The sequence below is a fragment of the Pseudophryne corroboree genome, assembly GCF_028390025.1.
Source record: "Pseudophryne corroboree isolate aPseCor3 chromosome 3 unlocalized genomic scaffold, aPseCor3.hap2 SUPER_3_unloc_5, whole genome shotgun sequence".
Classification (NCBI taxonomy): domain Eukaryota; kingdom Metazoa; phylum Chordata; class Amphibia; order Anura; family Myobatrachidae; genus Pseudophryne; species Pseudophryne corroboree.
Window position 1 is genome coordinate 3,535,969 of NW_026967541.1, and position 14,255 is coordinate 3,550,223.

General features: G+C 47.4%; 1 protein-coding gene across 1 annotated transcript in view; it reads right to left on the reverse strand.

The window, feature by feature from the left end:
* LOC134984373 (oocyte zinc finger protein XlCOF7.1-like) overlaps positions 1-14,255 on the reverse strand; it is a gene marked incomplete at its 5' end in the record, with an annotated part of 102,522 nt that overhangs the window by 27,197 nt on the left and 61,070 nt on the right. The window lies entirely within an intron of this gene.

The window sequence follows — 14,255 nt, forward strand, 5'->3', positions numbered from 1 at the left end:
ATCGGGTGATGCAAGAACGATGTGGAGAGGAATTAAATACATCTCTGATTATAAAAGTTCTACTTCTGTCAGGATGGGCGGTCCTTCGTCTGCTGAGCTAAATCACTTTTATGCACATTTTGAAGAGGTTGACTCTTCTACAGGTAACTCTTTTAGATTCCATTCAGATAGTTTTTTGACCCTGACTGAAGTTGAGGTTAGGGATTGTGTCAGCAGAAAGAACGTAAGGAAGGCTCCTGGCCCGGACTGTATTTCAGGCAGAGTATTATGGGCATGTGCTGAGCAGTTGGCAGGCATTTTTACAAAGATTTAAAACTTTTCTCTGAGTCAATGCACTGTTCCACGGTGCTTCAAAACTTCAAGAATTGTTCCAATTCCTAAGTCTGCGTCGGTCATTGGTCTGTACGACTATAGGCCGATTGCTCTCACTTCATTGATTATGAAATGTTTTGAGAGAATTGTTTTGGTCCATCTAAAATGTGTCATCCCATTGGGATTTGACCCTAATCAGTTTGCCTATCGGTCGAACAGATCAACTGAGGACGCAGCTCTTATGGTGCTTAGTAGAGTACTTTGTCATGTTGAAAATAGAGACACCTATGCTAGATTGTTATTTGTGGATTATAGTTCCGCCTTTAACACGGTAGTGCCGGCGGTGTTAGTAAAAAAGCTTTTACGAATCTGATATGATGCTGCCATATGTGATTGGCTGTTGGATTTCTTGACACATCGCCCGCAGTCAGACTGGGCTCTGACCTGTCTTCTGAACTGGTGTTAAATGTAGGAGTTCCGCAGGATTGTGTTTTAAGTCCCTTCTTGTATTCCTTGTATACCTCTGACTGTGAGTCTAATTTGTAGACAATCTCTGTGATTAAGTTTGAAGATGATACCACTTTGGTGGGTTTGATAACCGGTGTAGATGAGAGTGGTTACAGAGAGGTGGTGAGAAGAAGTCAGCGCCCGGGGTCTTACCTGTGTGCTGGGGCCGCGGGGCTGGCTTCACATGCGGCTTGTGGGCAGCACAGGAGGAGGGCTGCCGCACCAGGTCTGTGGGCAGTGGTAGCGGCGGTGAGGGGGTTCGCTCGTGGCGGCGGGACGCCGCTGCAGCGGGTCTCTCTTGCCGGAATGTTGCTAGGAGACCAGGGGCAGTGAGCTGTGAGGCTATGCAGAGATGTCTGCATTACTGGGCACCACCATGTTGGAGACCAAGTCTGAGGCATAGTTTGGCTTCCTGTTTCCTTCCAGCCAATCCAGGGAGAGTTCTCCTTATAAAAGGGGGCTGGTTTTTGACAGGGAGGCCAGTGCTTCAAGTTACAACCCTGTTGTAGGTGCTTTAGCCCTTTGCTCCCAGAATTCTTGCCGTATTCTGGTTTCTCCTAACCCAGCTTAGCCGGTTCTCAGTTGCTGCTGCAGTCCTGCCGTTCCTAACCAACTGCTGCCTGTGGAAGCGCTCCAGGAAAACCCGGTCCAGTTAAACCCTTTGGGCACGAATGGCCTCTGTCTTTCTGCCTCATATTTCAAGCCACAGTCTGCAGATCTTTGTCTCCAGCCACGGCTTTGAACCACCATCCACAGTTCCACAGTTGATTATCTATAACCTCGTCTTTCAAGTCACAGTTCACCGTTCTTTGTCTCCAGCCACGTCTTTTATCATCATTCACAGTTCCACAGTTCATTATCTACAATCTCATCTTTCAAACCACAACCCGCAGTTCTTTGTCTACAACTACGTCTTTAAGTCATCGTCCACAAGCCACAGTTCTCTGCCTCATTCTCAAGAACTACAAATTACTGACTCTTAGCCCCGCCTATGTTCCTCATTTCCCCTTGTCCCATGAGAAGGAACTACATCCAGCCCCCTCGTCTTATTCATCTGCAGACAACCACTTCCTTGGGCAAGTCTCAGCTGCCGCATTCTCAAACCTTGCTAGACGTGACAGAAGACTCGCTGAGTGGGGGGTTAAAAACAACCTGTTATTAAACAGTAAGAAAACCAAGGAGGTTGTGATAGACTTTAGGAAATCTAAAAAAATCAGCATCTGTCCGCTGTTTTTGAATGGTGCGGAGGCGGAAAGGGTTACCGATGTGAAATTTTGGGGATTAAGTTCACGGAGGATTTATCATGGTCCTTGCATATCACGTCTGTGGTCGGGAAGGCTCAGCAGTGTCTTTTTTTCTTACGAAAGCTCAGAGTAGCAGGTCTGCAGCAATCGACTCTTGTTAACTTTTATCGCTGCGTGATTGAGAGCTTGCTGACCTACGCGATTACGGTGTGGTACGGTAATGCCAAGTGTTCGGATCTTGTTGCCTTGGAAAGAGTGATTAAATCCCTGTAGAGGATCATCGGCCAACCCTTGCCTAGAGTGGCGAATGTACTCACCGCGAGGAGTCTGTCAAAGGCAACCAAGATGATTGAAGATTGGGGTCATCCCTGTAATGTGTGTTTTTCCCTCTTGCCATCTGGGAGACGTTATAGATGTTTAAGATGTTGTACCACTAGGTTAAGGAATCGTTTCTTCCCTTCTGTGTATATGACATGAACTGTATGTAAAAAAAAGGACTGAGGTCTAAAAGATTTGAACGCTGGTCCAGCGTATTTCCTTTCCCAATGACTGAGAATTCCATTTGTCCAATTCAGGACCAAATACCATCAGTAGAAGGCAACGTCTCAATTGCTCGTTTTGACTTTGCCTCGGCCTATCAAGAACAAAACCACAGTGGCTGTCGGGCCGCAAACCGAGAACAAACTTGTCCAACATCCAACAAAGCTGTAACTAAATACTCAACCAATTCACAAATGTGACCGGTAAGAAATATAAGCTGGTCTGAGGGAAAACCCTGTTGTAGGCCTAACCTGAGCTGTTTCGCCCATGCAACTGCAGCCTTGTTAACCCAAACTCCAACTCAAACAGGTGTAAGCATCACCCCTGTTGCTGTATACATGGACTTTAGCATGGCCTCCAGCTTACTCTCCGAGGGGTATTTAAGCGTAGCTGCACCTGGGACTGGAATAGTCAATTTTAGTGAAAGTTTAGAAACTGAAGACTCCACGGATGGCGATTTAGTTGTCATAGCCTGTGGTAAAAGATATTTAGACAGAAATCGTGTTGTCCCAGAAAAGTGTTTTACTGGATTTAGCCATGCTTCTATTAACTGCTTATTAAGAGATATGAATAAGAAAAACACACAGTCGCCCATAGTCTGCTAGCAATAAAACCTCATATGTTTCAGTGCAACCTAGCAGCTGGCGTACCGCTCTAATGAGATCATCATAGCTCGGGCTATTAGTGACCTCACTATCTGACTTCTGACCCAATGCTGAGATATCAGATGTGGCATTGAATCGTCAGAATGTAATTATGAGACAAACGATGACCATTCTTAGAAACTGAACTATACATGGACTTTGTAACCCAGCAAAGTTCTAGAAACATCCTGAGCCCACATTGGCTGCTCACACAGTATTAACCGTGAATAAGACTTCCGGTCTTCCTCACGGTCTTTTTGTGCAGAGGACAACTCTGACTGCAAATCAGGCATTCTCACAGTTATCACAGACAAGCTGCTGTTTCTGATATTGTCATGCAGACAGACAATAATACAGTGAGACAACGTCTGCACAACTCAGTGAAAATAACTGTAGTGTCTATAATACCGCGTGCACCGCACTGTGTTATAGAGGAAATCTATGATGGTCACTGTGCCATCTACTAAACACCCCTGCCCCCTCCAGTGGCCGTGTGTTGTAGGACTGACATATTGCTTTAGGAAGAAGCAGGTGTGTAACCTTTGTGTGAAAACGGCGTCCCAGCATGTGATTTTTTTTTTCAAAATAAACATATAGACATCTGACTATACCCTAGATGTAAAACCCATGTACACCCAAAAAGCATTAATAACCTAGGCATAATAGCCTGTTCTGTCCCTTATAGCCCTGGCCACCATCCCTTATATTTAGGGGAACCGCTGAACTAGGGAACGCCATGACCTCCCCCAATGCTTAAAGCAGTGAGCCGCGCATAGCTTCTTCCACCCACACCCCCACGCATTGTATACCAAGTGCCGGCTCTGAGTGACGGTGCCCTGCAGCAGCTACCCACCGTGGTCTGTATGCTGGTGGAAGCCGGAGAGCGGGGTAGATGTGTGATGTGACGGGCGTCCAGTGGCGGCAGTGTGACCTGTCCGCTGCTGCAAGCCGCGCTGCCGGGAGCCGCTTCTCTGGAGCCACAAGGTGTAGCCTGACAGGTGCCCTGCGGCAGCATTATTTGACCACTGCAGGAAGCCGCTTCCCAGTTGTCTAGAGGGGCAGATTGTAGAGGCCAGTGGCAGCGCTGTTTGGAGCTGTGTTGCTGGGTGCCGGGGAAACGGGCAGGTGTGGAGCGACGCAGGTGCCCAGTGGCAGTATGTGTCTGACCGCTGGTGGGAGCCGGGAAGAGGGGGAGTTTGATCCAGTAAAGCTATACCTTAGCAAGCAGCTTGTGGAAAACACATTCCCCACACATGGAGGGGCGGCAGCAGGAGCTAACTGCCCCACTATCACAGCAACAAACAGGCCCAACGGAGCGGCGGCGGCATAAGCTGACCGCCCGCTCCTTACCTCAGTGTAATGGGGAGGTTCTGATGGGGCTTCTGTCTAAGCTCCGTCCAGCTCCTGCAGCCATGTCTGAATCAGCTAACACTGATGAAGGTTTATAGCGGGTCTTCTCTGTCTAAGCACCAACAAGCCTTCCCTGCACAACAGCAGCACACACTCACGGACCCACGCTTATTAATAAGCTGGGAAGGGAGTGTAATTGATACAAGAAAAAATATTTAGAAAAAATAAAAGTAAACCCTGGAATGACTCCAGGATGCGACCTTCCCTGGTGAAGGCACAAAAAACACTGAGGCATCTTGGGAGTATGGAGGGGAGAAGAGGGTTACACATTTAAATATTTAAATGTGCCTATCCCTGCTATCGCACCGTCCATATCCCAAGAGTAGTACAGTGCCCCCTAGTGGATGAAAAATAAATAAGTGATGTCACTGTGACACTCCCAGATCCCCTAACCTCCCCAGTCATGTCCCTGTATTATTACTATAGATACAAGTGATTTCACTGTGAAGCTCCCAGATCTCCTCACCTCGCCCTCACGTCCCTGTATTATTACTATAGATATGTGATGTTACTGTGATGCTCCCAGATCACCCTCACCTCCCCAGTCATGTCCCTGTATTATTACTACAGATATAAGTGACGTCACTGTGACACCCCCAGATACCCTCACCTCCCCAGTCATGTCCCTGTATTATTACTATAGCTATTAGTGATGTCACTGTGAAACTCCCAGATCCCCTCACTTCCCCAGTCATGTCCCTGTATTATTACTATAGATATTTGATGTCACTGTAACACTCCCAGACCCCCTCACCCCCCCGTCATGTCCCTGTATTATTATTATTATAATTATTATTTAAGAAATAAGTGATGTCACTATGATGCTCCCAGATCTCTTTACCTCTACAGTCATGTCCCTGTTTCATTAGTGGAGATATAAGTGATGTCACTGTGATGCTCTCAGATCCCTTCACCTTCCCAGTCATGTCCCTGTATTCTTACTAGAGACATACGTGGTGTCACTGTGACGCTCCCAGATCCCTTTACCTCTCCAGTCACGTCCCTGTATTATTAGTAGAGATATAAGTGATGTCACTCTGATGCTCCCAGATCCCCTCACCTCCCCAGTTATGTCCCTGTATTAATACTATAGATATAAGTGATGTCACTGTGACATTTCCAGATCCCCATACCTCCCCAGTCATGTCCCATTATTATTATTACTATAGATATAAGTGACGTCACTGTGATGCTCTCATATCCCCTCATCTCTCCAGTCATGTCCCTGTATTATTATTATAGATATGTGAAATCACTGTGACATTCCAAGATCCCCTCATTTCCCAGTCATGTCCCTTTATTATTACTATAGATGTAAGTGATGTCACTGTGACACTCCCAGATCCCCTCACCTCCCCAGTCATGTCCCTGTATTATTACTATAGATATAAGTGATGTCACTGTGAAGCTCCCAGATCCCCCTCACCTGCCCAGTCATATCCCTGTATTATTACTCTAGTTATATGTGATGTAAATGTGACGCTACCAGATCCCCCTCACCCCCCAGTCATGTCCCTGTATTATTACTATAGATATTAGTGATGTCACTGACACTACCAGATCCCCTCACTTCCCCAGTCATGTCCCTGTAATATTACTATAGATATGTAATGTAACTGTAACACTCCCAGACCTCATCACCCCCCAGTCATGTCCTTGTATTATTATTATTATTATTATTAAAGATATAAATGACGTCACTATGATGTTCTCATATCCCCTCACCCCCCCCACCAATCATGTCCCTGTATTATTACTATAGATATAAGTGATGTCACTGTGACTTTCCCAGATCTCCTCACCTCCCCATTCATGACCTTGTATAATTACTATAGCTATAAGTGATGTCACTGTGATGTTCCCAGACCCCTTGACCCCCCCATTCATGTCCCTGAATTATTATTACAATTATAAATATAAGTAATGTCACTATGATGCTCCCTGATCCCCTCACCTCCCCAGTCATGTCCCTGTATTATTAGTATAGCTATAAGTAATGTAAATGTGACGCTTCCCCATCCCCCTCACTTCCCCCAGTCATGTCCCTTTATTATTGCTATAGATAAGTGATGTAACTGTGACGCTCCCAGACCACCTCACCTCCCCAGTCATGCCCCTGTATTATTACTATAGAAACATAGAAACATAGAATTTGACGGCAGATAAGAACCACTTGGCCCATCTAGTCTGCCCCTTTTTTTTAATCCTTTAGGTAATCTCAACCCTTTTTGAACCTTAATTCTTTGTAAGGATATCCTTATGTCTATCCCATGCATGTTTAAATTGCTCTACAATCTTAGTCTCTACCACCTCTGATGTGAGACTATTCCACTTATCCAATACCCTTTCTGTGAAGTAATTTTTCCTTAAATTTCCCCTGAACTTTAAGGAAAAATTACTTATAGATATAAGTGATGTCACTGTGACATCATTACCACTCCCAATGTATAATAATAATAATAATAATAATAATAATAATAATACCAGGACACCACAAGCTGCTGTCCCTGTATAATAATAACCATACACAAAAACCTGCTCCCTCTGTATTATACCAATTACAACAGGACACCACATTCTGCTATCCCTTTATAGTAATAATAAAATGACACCACAGGCTGCTCCCTCTGCAAAATAATAATAATAATAAATAAGATTTTACTCACCGGTAAATCTATTTCTCGTAGTCCGTAGTGGATGCTGGGGACTCCGTAAGGACCATGGGGAATAGACGGGCTCCGCAGGAGACTGGGCACTCTAAGAAAGATTTAGGACTACCTGGTGTGCACTGGCTCCTCCCCCTATGACCCTCCTCCAAGCCTCAGTTAGGACACTGTGCCCGGAAGAGCTGACACAATAAGTAAGGATTTTGAATCCCGGGTAAGACTCATACCAGCCACACCAATCACACCATGTAACTCGTGATAGGAACCCCGGTTAACAGTATGATAACAAAAAAGAAGCCTCTGAATAGATGGCTCGCAATAACAACCCGAATTTTGTAACAATAACTATTTACAAGTATTGCAGACAATCCGCACTTGGGATGGGCGCCCAGCATCCACTACGGACTACGAGAAATAGATTTACCGGTGAGTAAAATCTTATTTTCTCTAACGTCCTAGTGGATGCTGGGGACTCCGTAAGGACCATGGGGATTATACCAAAGCTCCCAAACGGGCGGGAGAGTGCGGATGACTCTGCAGCACCGAATGAGAGAACTCCAGGTCCTCCTCAGCCAGGGTATCAAATTTGTAGAATTTTGCAAACGTGTTTGCCCCTGACCAAGTAGCAGCTCGGCAAAGTTGTAAAGCCGAGACCCCTCGGGCAGCCGCCCAAGATGAGCCCACCTTCCTTGTGGAATGGGCTTTTACTGATTTAGGCTTCGGTAATCCCACCGCAGAATGCGCCAGCTGAATAGTGCTACAAATCCAGCGCGCAATAGACTGCTTAGAAGCAGGAGCACCCAACTTGTTGGGTGCATACAGGATAAACAGCGAGTCAGTCTTTCTGACTCCAGCCGTCCTGGAAACATATATTTTCAGGGCCCTGACTACGTCCAGAAACTTGGAATCCTCCAAGTCCCTAGTAGCCGCAGGCACCACAATAGGTTTGTTCAAGTGAAACGCTGAGACCACCTTAGGGAGAAACTGAGGACGAGTCCTCAATTCTGCCCTATCCATATGGAAAATCAGATAAGGGCTTTTACAGGACAAAGCCGCCAATTCTGACACACGTCTGGCCGAAGCCAGAGCCAACAACATGACCACTTTCCACGTGAGATATTTTAAATCCACGGTCTTTAGTGGCTCAAACCAATGTGATTTTAGAAACTCCAAGACCACATTGAGATCCCAAGGTGCCACTGGGGGCAGAAAAGGAGGCTGAATATGCAGAACTCCCTTGACAAAAGTCTGAACTTCAGGTAGCGAAGACAGTTCTTTCTGGAAGAAAATCGACAGGGCCGAGATCTGGACTTTAATGGACCCCAACTTGAGGCTCAAAGTCACACCTGCTTGCAGGAAATGTAGGAAACGACCCAGTTGAAATTCCTCCGTTGGGGCCTTCCTGGCCTCACACCAAGCAACATACTTCCGCCAAATCCGGTGATAATGCTTTGCGGTGACATCCTTCCTGGCCTTGATCAGGGTAGGGATGACTTCCTCCGGAATACCCTTTTCCTTTAGGATCCGGCGTTCAACCGCCATGCCGTCAAACGCAGCCGCGGTAAGTCTTGGAACAGACAAGGTCCCTGCAGCAGCAGGTCCTGTCTGAGCGGCAGAGGCCAAGGGTCCTCTGCGAGCATCTCTTGAAGCTCCGGGTACCAAGCTCTTCTTGGCCAATCTGGAGCCACGAGAATAGTTCTCACTCCTCGCCTTTTTTTTATTCTCAGTACCTTGGGTATGAGAGGCAGAGGAGGAAACACATAAACCGACTGGTACACCCACGGTGTCACTAGAGCGTCCACAGCGATCGCCTGAGGGTCTCTTGACCTGGCGCAATACTTTTTTAGCTTTTTGTTGAGGCAGGACGCCATCATGTCCACCTGTGGTTTTTCCCAACGGTTTACCAGCATCTGGAAGACTTCTGGATGAAGTCCCCATTCTCCCGAGTGAAGGTCGTGCCTGCTGAGGAAGTCTGCTTCCCAGTTGTCCACTCCCGGAATGAACACTGCCGTCAGTGCTAACACATGATTCTCTGCCCATCGGAGAATCCTTGTGGCTTCTGTCATTGCCCTCCTGCTTCTTGTGCCGCCCTGTCTGTTTACATGGGCGACTGCCGTGATGTTGTCTGACTGTATCAGCACCGGCCGGTTGTGAAGCAGGGGTCTTGCCTGACTTAGGGCATTGTAGATGGCCCTTAGCTCCAGAATATTTATGTGCAGCGATATCTCCTGAGCTGACCACAGCCCCTGGAAATTTCTTCCCTGTGTGACTGTATTCCGAATCTGCGGCCCTCTAGTAGATGAGCCATCTGCAGCCACCACAGCAGCGACACCCTGGTCCTTGCCGACAGGGTTATCCGCTGTTGCATCTGGAGATGGGACCCGTACCATTTGTCCAACAGGTCCCACTGGAACGTCCTTGCGTGGAACCGTCCGAATGGAATCGCCTCATACGAGGCTACCATTTTTCCCAGGACTCGTGTGCATTGATGTACCGACACTTTTCCTGGTTTTAGGATGTCTCTGACTAGAGATGACAATTCCTCGGCTTTTTCCACTGGAAGAAACACTCTTTTCTGGTCTGTGTCCAGAATCATTCCCAGGAACAGAAGACATGTCGTCGGGACCAGCTGTGACTTTGGGATATTGAGAATCCAGCCATGCTGTTGTAGCACTTCCTGAGAAAGTGCCACCCCCACTACCAACTGTTCCTTGGACCTCGCCTTTATCAGGAGATCGTCCAAGTACGGAATAATTAAAACTCCCTTCTTGCGAAGGAGTATCATCATTTCGGCCATTACCTTGGTAAAGACCCTCGGTGCCGTGGATAACCCAAACGGCAGCGTCTGGAACTGATAGTGACAGTCCTGTACCACAAATCTGAGGTACTCCTGGTGCGGAGGGTAAATGGGGACATGCAGGTATGCATCCTTGATGTCTAGGGATACCATGTAATCCCCCTCCTCCAGGCTCGCAATAACCGCCCTGAGCGATTCCATCTTGAACTTGAACCTTTTGATGTAAGTGTTCAAGGCTTTTAAATTTAAGATGGGCCTCACCGAACCGTCCGGTTTCGGTACCACAAATAGTGTGGAATAGTAAGCCTTTCCTTGTTGAAGGAGGGGTACCTTGACAATCACCTGCTGTGAATATAGTTTCTGAATAGCCTCCAACACTGCCTCCCTGGCAGAGGGAGTTGCCGGTAAGGCAGACTTTAGGAAACGGCGGGGGGGGGGGGGGGGGGTCGTCTCGAATTCCAGCCTGTACCCCTGAAGTACTACTTGAAGGACCCAGGGATCTACCTGTGAGCAAGCCCACTGTGCGCTGAAAATTTTGAGACGGGCCCCCACCGTATCCTGTTCCACCTGGGTAGCCCCAGCGTCATGCTGCGGACTTACCGGACGCAGGGGAGGACTTCTGCTCCTGGGAACTAGCTGTGTGTTGCAGCTTTTTCCCTCTACCTCTGACTCTCGGCAGAAAGGAGGAGCCTCTAGCCCTCTTGGGGTCGAAAGGACTGTACCTGATAATACGGTGACTGAAAGGACTGTACCTGATAATACGGTGCTTTCTTTTGCTGCGGGGCAGCATGTGGCAAAAAAGTCGATTTCCCAGCCGTAGCTGTGGACACGAGGTCCGAAAGACCATCCCCAAACAGTTCCACCCCCTTATAGGGTAAAACTTCCATGTGTCGCTTGGAGTCGGCATCACCTGACCATTGCCTAGTCCATAACCCCCGTCTGGCGGTAATGGACATCGCGCTTACTCTTGATGCCAGCCGGCAAATATCCCTCTGTGCATCACGCATGTATAAGACAGCGTCTTTTATATGCTGAAGCGTCAGCAAAATATTGTCCCTATCTATGGTATCAATATTATCCAACAGGGAATCTGACCACGCAGCAGCAGCACTGCACATCCAAGCTGATGCAATCGCTGGTCGCAATATAATGCCTGAGTATGTGTAAATAGCCTTCAGGGTATTTTCCTGCCTTCTATCTGCAAGTTCCTTCAGGGCGGCCGTATCCGGAGACGGTAGTGCCACCTTCTTTGACAAGCGTGTCAGCGTCTTGTCTACCCTAGGGAGCGTTTCCCAACGTGACCTATCCTCTAGCGGGAAAGGGTACGCTGCCAATAATCGTTTTGAAATTACCAATTTCTTATCGGGGGAAGTCCACGCTTCCTCACACACCTCATTTAATTCCTCAGATGCAGGATAAACTACAGGTAGTTTTTTCTCACCAAACATAATACCCTTTTTTGTGGTACCTGGGGTATTATCAGAAATGTGTAAAACATTTTTCATTGCCTCAATCATGTAACGGGTGGACCTATTGGAGGGTACACTAGTCTCATCCCCGTCGACACTGGAGTCGGTATCCGTGTCGACGTCTCTATCTGTCACCTGAGGTAGCGGGCGTTTTAAGGCCCCTGATGACATTTGAGACGCCTGGACAGGCACAAGCTGTGTAGCCGGCTGTCCTATGTCGTCAAACCTTTTGTGCAAAGAGTTGACACTTTCACGCAATTCCTTCCATAAGTCCAGCCACACAGGTGTCGACCCCTCAGGGGGTGACAGCACATTTACAGGCATTTGCTCCGCCTCCACATCATTTTCCTCCTCATACATGTCGACACAGCCGTACCGACACACAGCAGACACACAGGGAATGCTCTTACAGAGGACAGGACCCCACAAAGCCCTTTGGGGAGACAGAGGGAGAGTATGCCAGCACACACCAGAGCGCTATATATGACAGGGATATCACCTATAATAGTGTGTTTTCCCCTTATAGCTGCATATAAACTTATACTGCGCCTAATTTGTGCCCCCCTTACTCTTTTTTACCCTTTTCCGTTGCAGGACTGCAGGGGAGAGCCAGGGAGCGATCCTTCCAGCGGAGCTGTGAGGGAAAAATGGCGTCAGTGTGCTGAGGGAGAAGGCCCCGCCCCTTTTTCAGCAGGCTTTCTCCCGCTATTTTAATGTATCTGGCAGGGGTTAATATACACCTATATAGCCCCTTGGGCTATATATGGTGTTAGTTTGCCAGCCAAGGTATTAATATTGCTGCTCAGGGCGCCCCCCCCCCCCCCCCCCCCCCCAGCGCCTGCACCCATCAGTGACCGGAGTGTGAAGTGTGCATGAGGAGCAATGGCGCACAGCTGCAGTGCTGTGCACTACCTTGGAGAAGACTGATGTCTTCAGCCGCCGATTTTCCGGACCTCTTCTTGCTTCTGGCTCTGTAAGGGGGCCGGCGGCGCGGCTCTGGGAACGGACAACGAGATCGGTGCCTGTGTTCGATCCCTCTGGAGCTAATGGTGTCCAGTAGCCTAAGAAGCCCAAGCTACCTCCACTTGGGTAGGTTCGCTTCTTCTCCCCTTAGTCCCTCGGTGCAGTGAGCCTGTTGCCAGCAGGTCTCACTGTAAAATAAAAAACCTAAAGTATGCTTTCTCTCTAGGAGCTCAGGAGAGCCCCTAGTGTGCATCCAGCTCAGCCGGGCACAGAAATCTAACTGAGGCTTGGAGGAGGGTCATAGGGGGAGGAGCCAGTGCACACCAGGTAGTCCTAAATCTTTCTTAGAGTGCCCAGTCTCCTGCGGAGCCCGTCTATTCCCCATGGTCCTTACGGAGTCCCCAGCATCCACTAGGACGTTAGAGAAATAATAATAATAATAATAATAATAGGACACAACAGGCTGTTCCCAATTTATAATAATAATAATAATAATAATAATAAAAGGAAACCACAGGCTGCTTCTCCTGTATAATAATAATAATAATAATAATAATAATAATAACAACAGGACACCACAGGCCGCTCCCTTCTGTATACTAATAATAACAGGACACCACAGCCTGCTGCCCCTGTATAATAATAATAAGTGGACACCAATAGCTACTCCTTTATAATATTAATAATAGGACAACAAAGGCTGCTTCTCCTGTATAATAATAATAATAATAACAACAGGACACCACAGGATACTCCCCCTATTGAAATAATAATAATGCTTCCTCTGTATAATATTAACAGGACACCACAAGATGCTCCTACTGTATAATAATAATAATAATAATAACTGAACACCACAGGCTGCTCCCTCTGTATAACAATAACAGGACACGACAGGCTGCTCCTCCTGTATAATAATAATAACAGGACACCACAGGCTGCTCCCTCTGTATAACAATAACAGGACACGACAGGCTGCTCCTCCTGTATAATAATAATAATAATAATAACAACATCAGGACACCACAGGCTGCTCCTCCTGTCTATTATGACAACACATGATGCTACCCCTGTATATTATTGCAACACAGGCTGCTCCCCCTGTATATTATGACAACACAGGCCACTCCCCTTGTATACTATGACAGCACAAGATGTTACCCCTGTATATTATGACAACACAGGCTGCTCCCCCTGTATATTATAACAACACAGGCCACTCCCCCTGTATACTATGACAACACAGGCCACTCCCTCTGTACACCTTGACAACACAGGCCACTCCCCCTGTATACTATGATAGCAGAGGATGCTACCTCTGTATACTATGACAACACAGGCCACTCCTCCTGTATACTATGACAACACAGGAAGCTATCCCTGTATATTATGACAACACAGGATGCTCCTCCTGTATATTATGACAACACAGGTTGCTCCTCCTGTATAATATAACAACACAGGTCGCTCCCCCTGTACAGCACAATGCCACAGGACACAACACCTGTAATGTCGCGGGTATAGAATTACGGTAAGGGTGGGTTCTGCACCACATGTATTACGGTAACTACGGGGTCTGCGCCACCTGTATTACGGTAACGGCAGGGGTCTGCGCCACCTGTATTACGGTAACAGCGGGGTCTGCACCACATGTATTACTGTAATGGCGGGGTCTGCGACACCTGTATTACGGTAACGGCGGG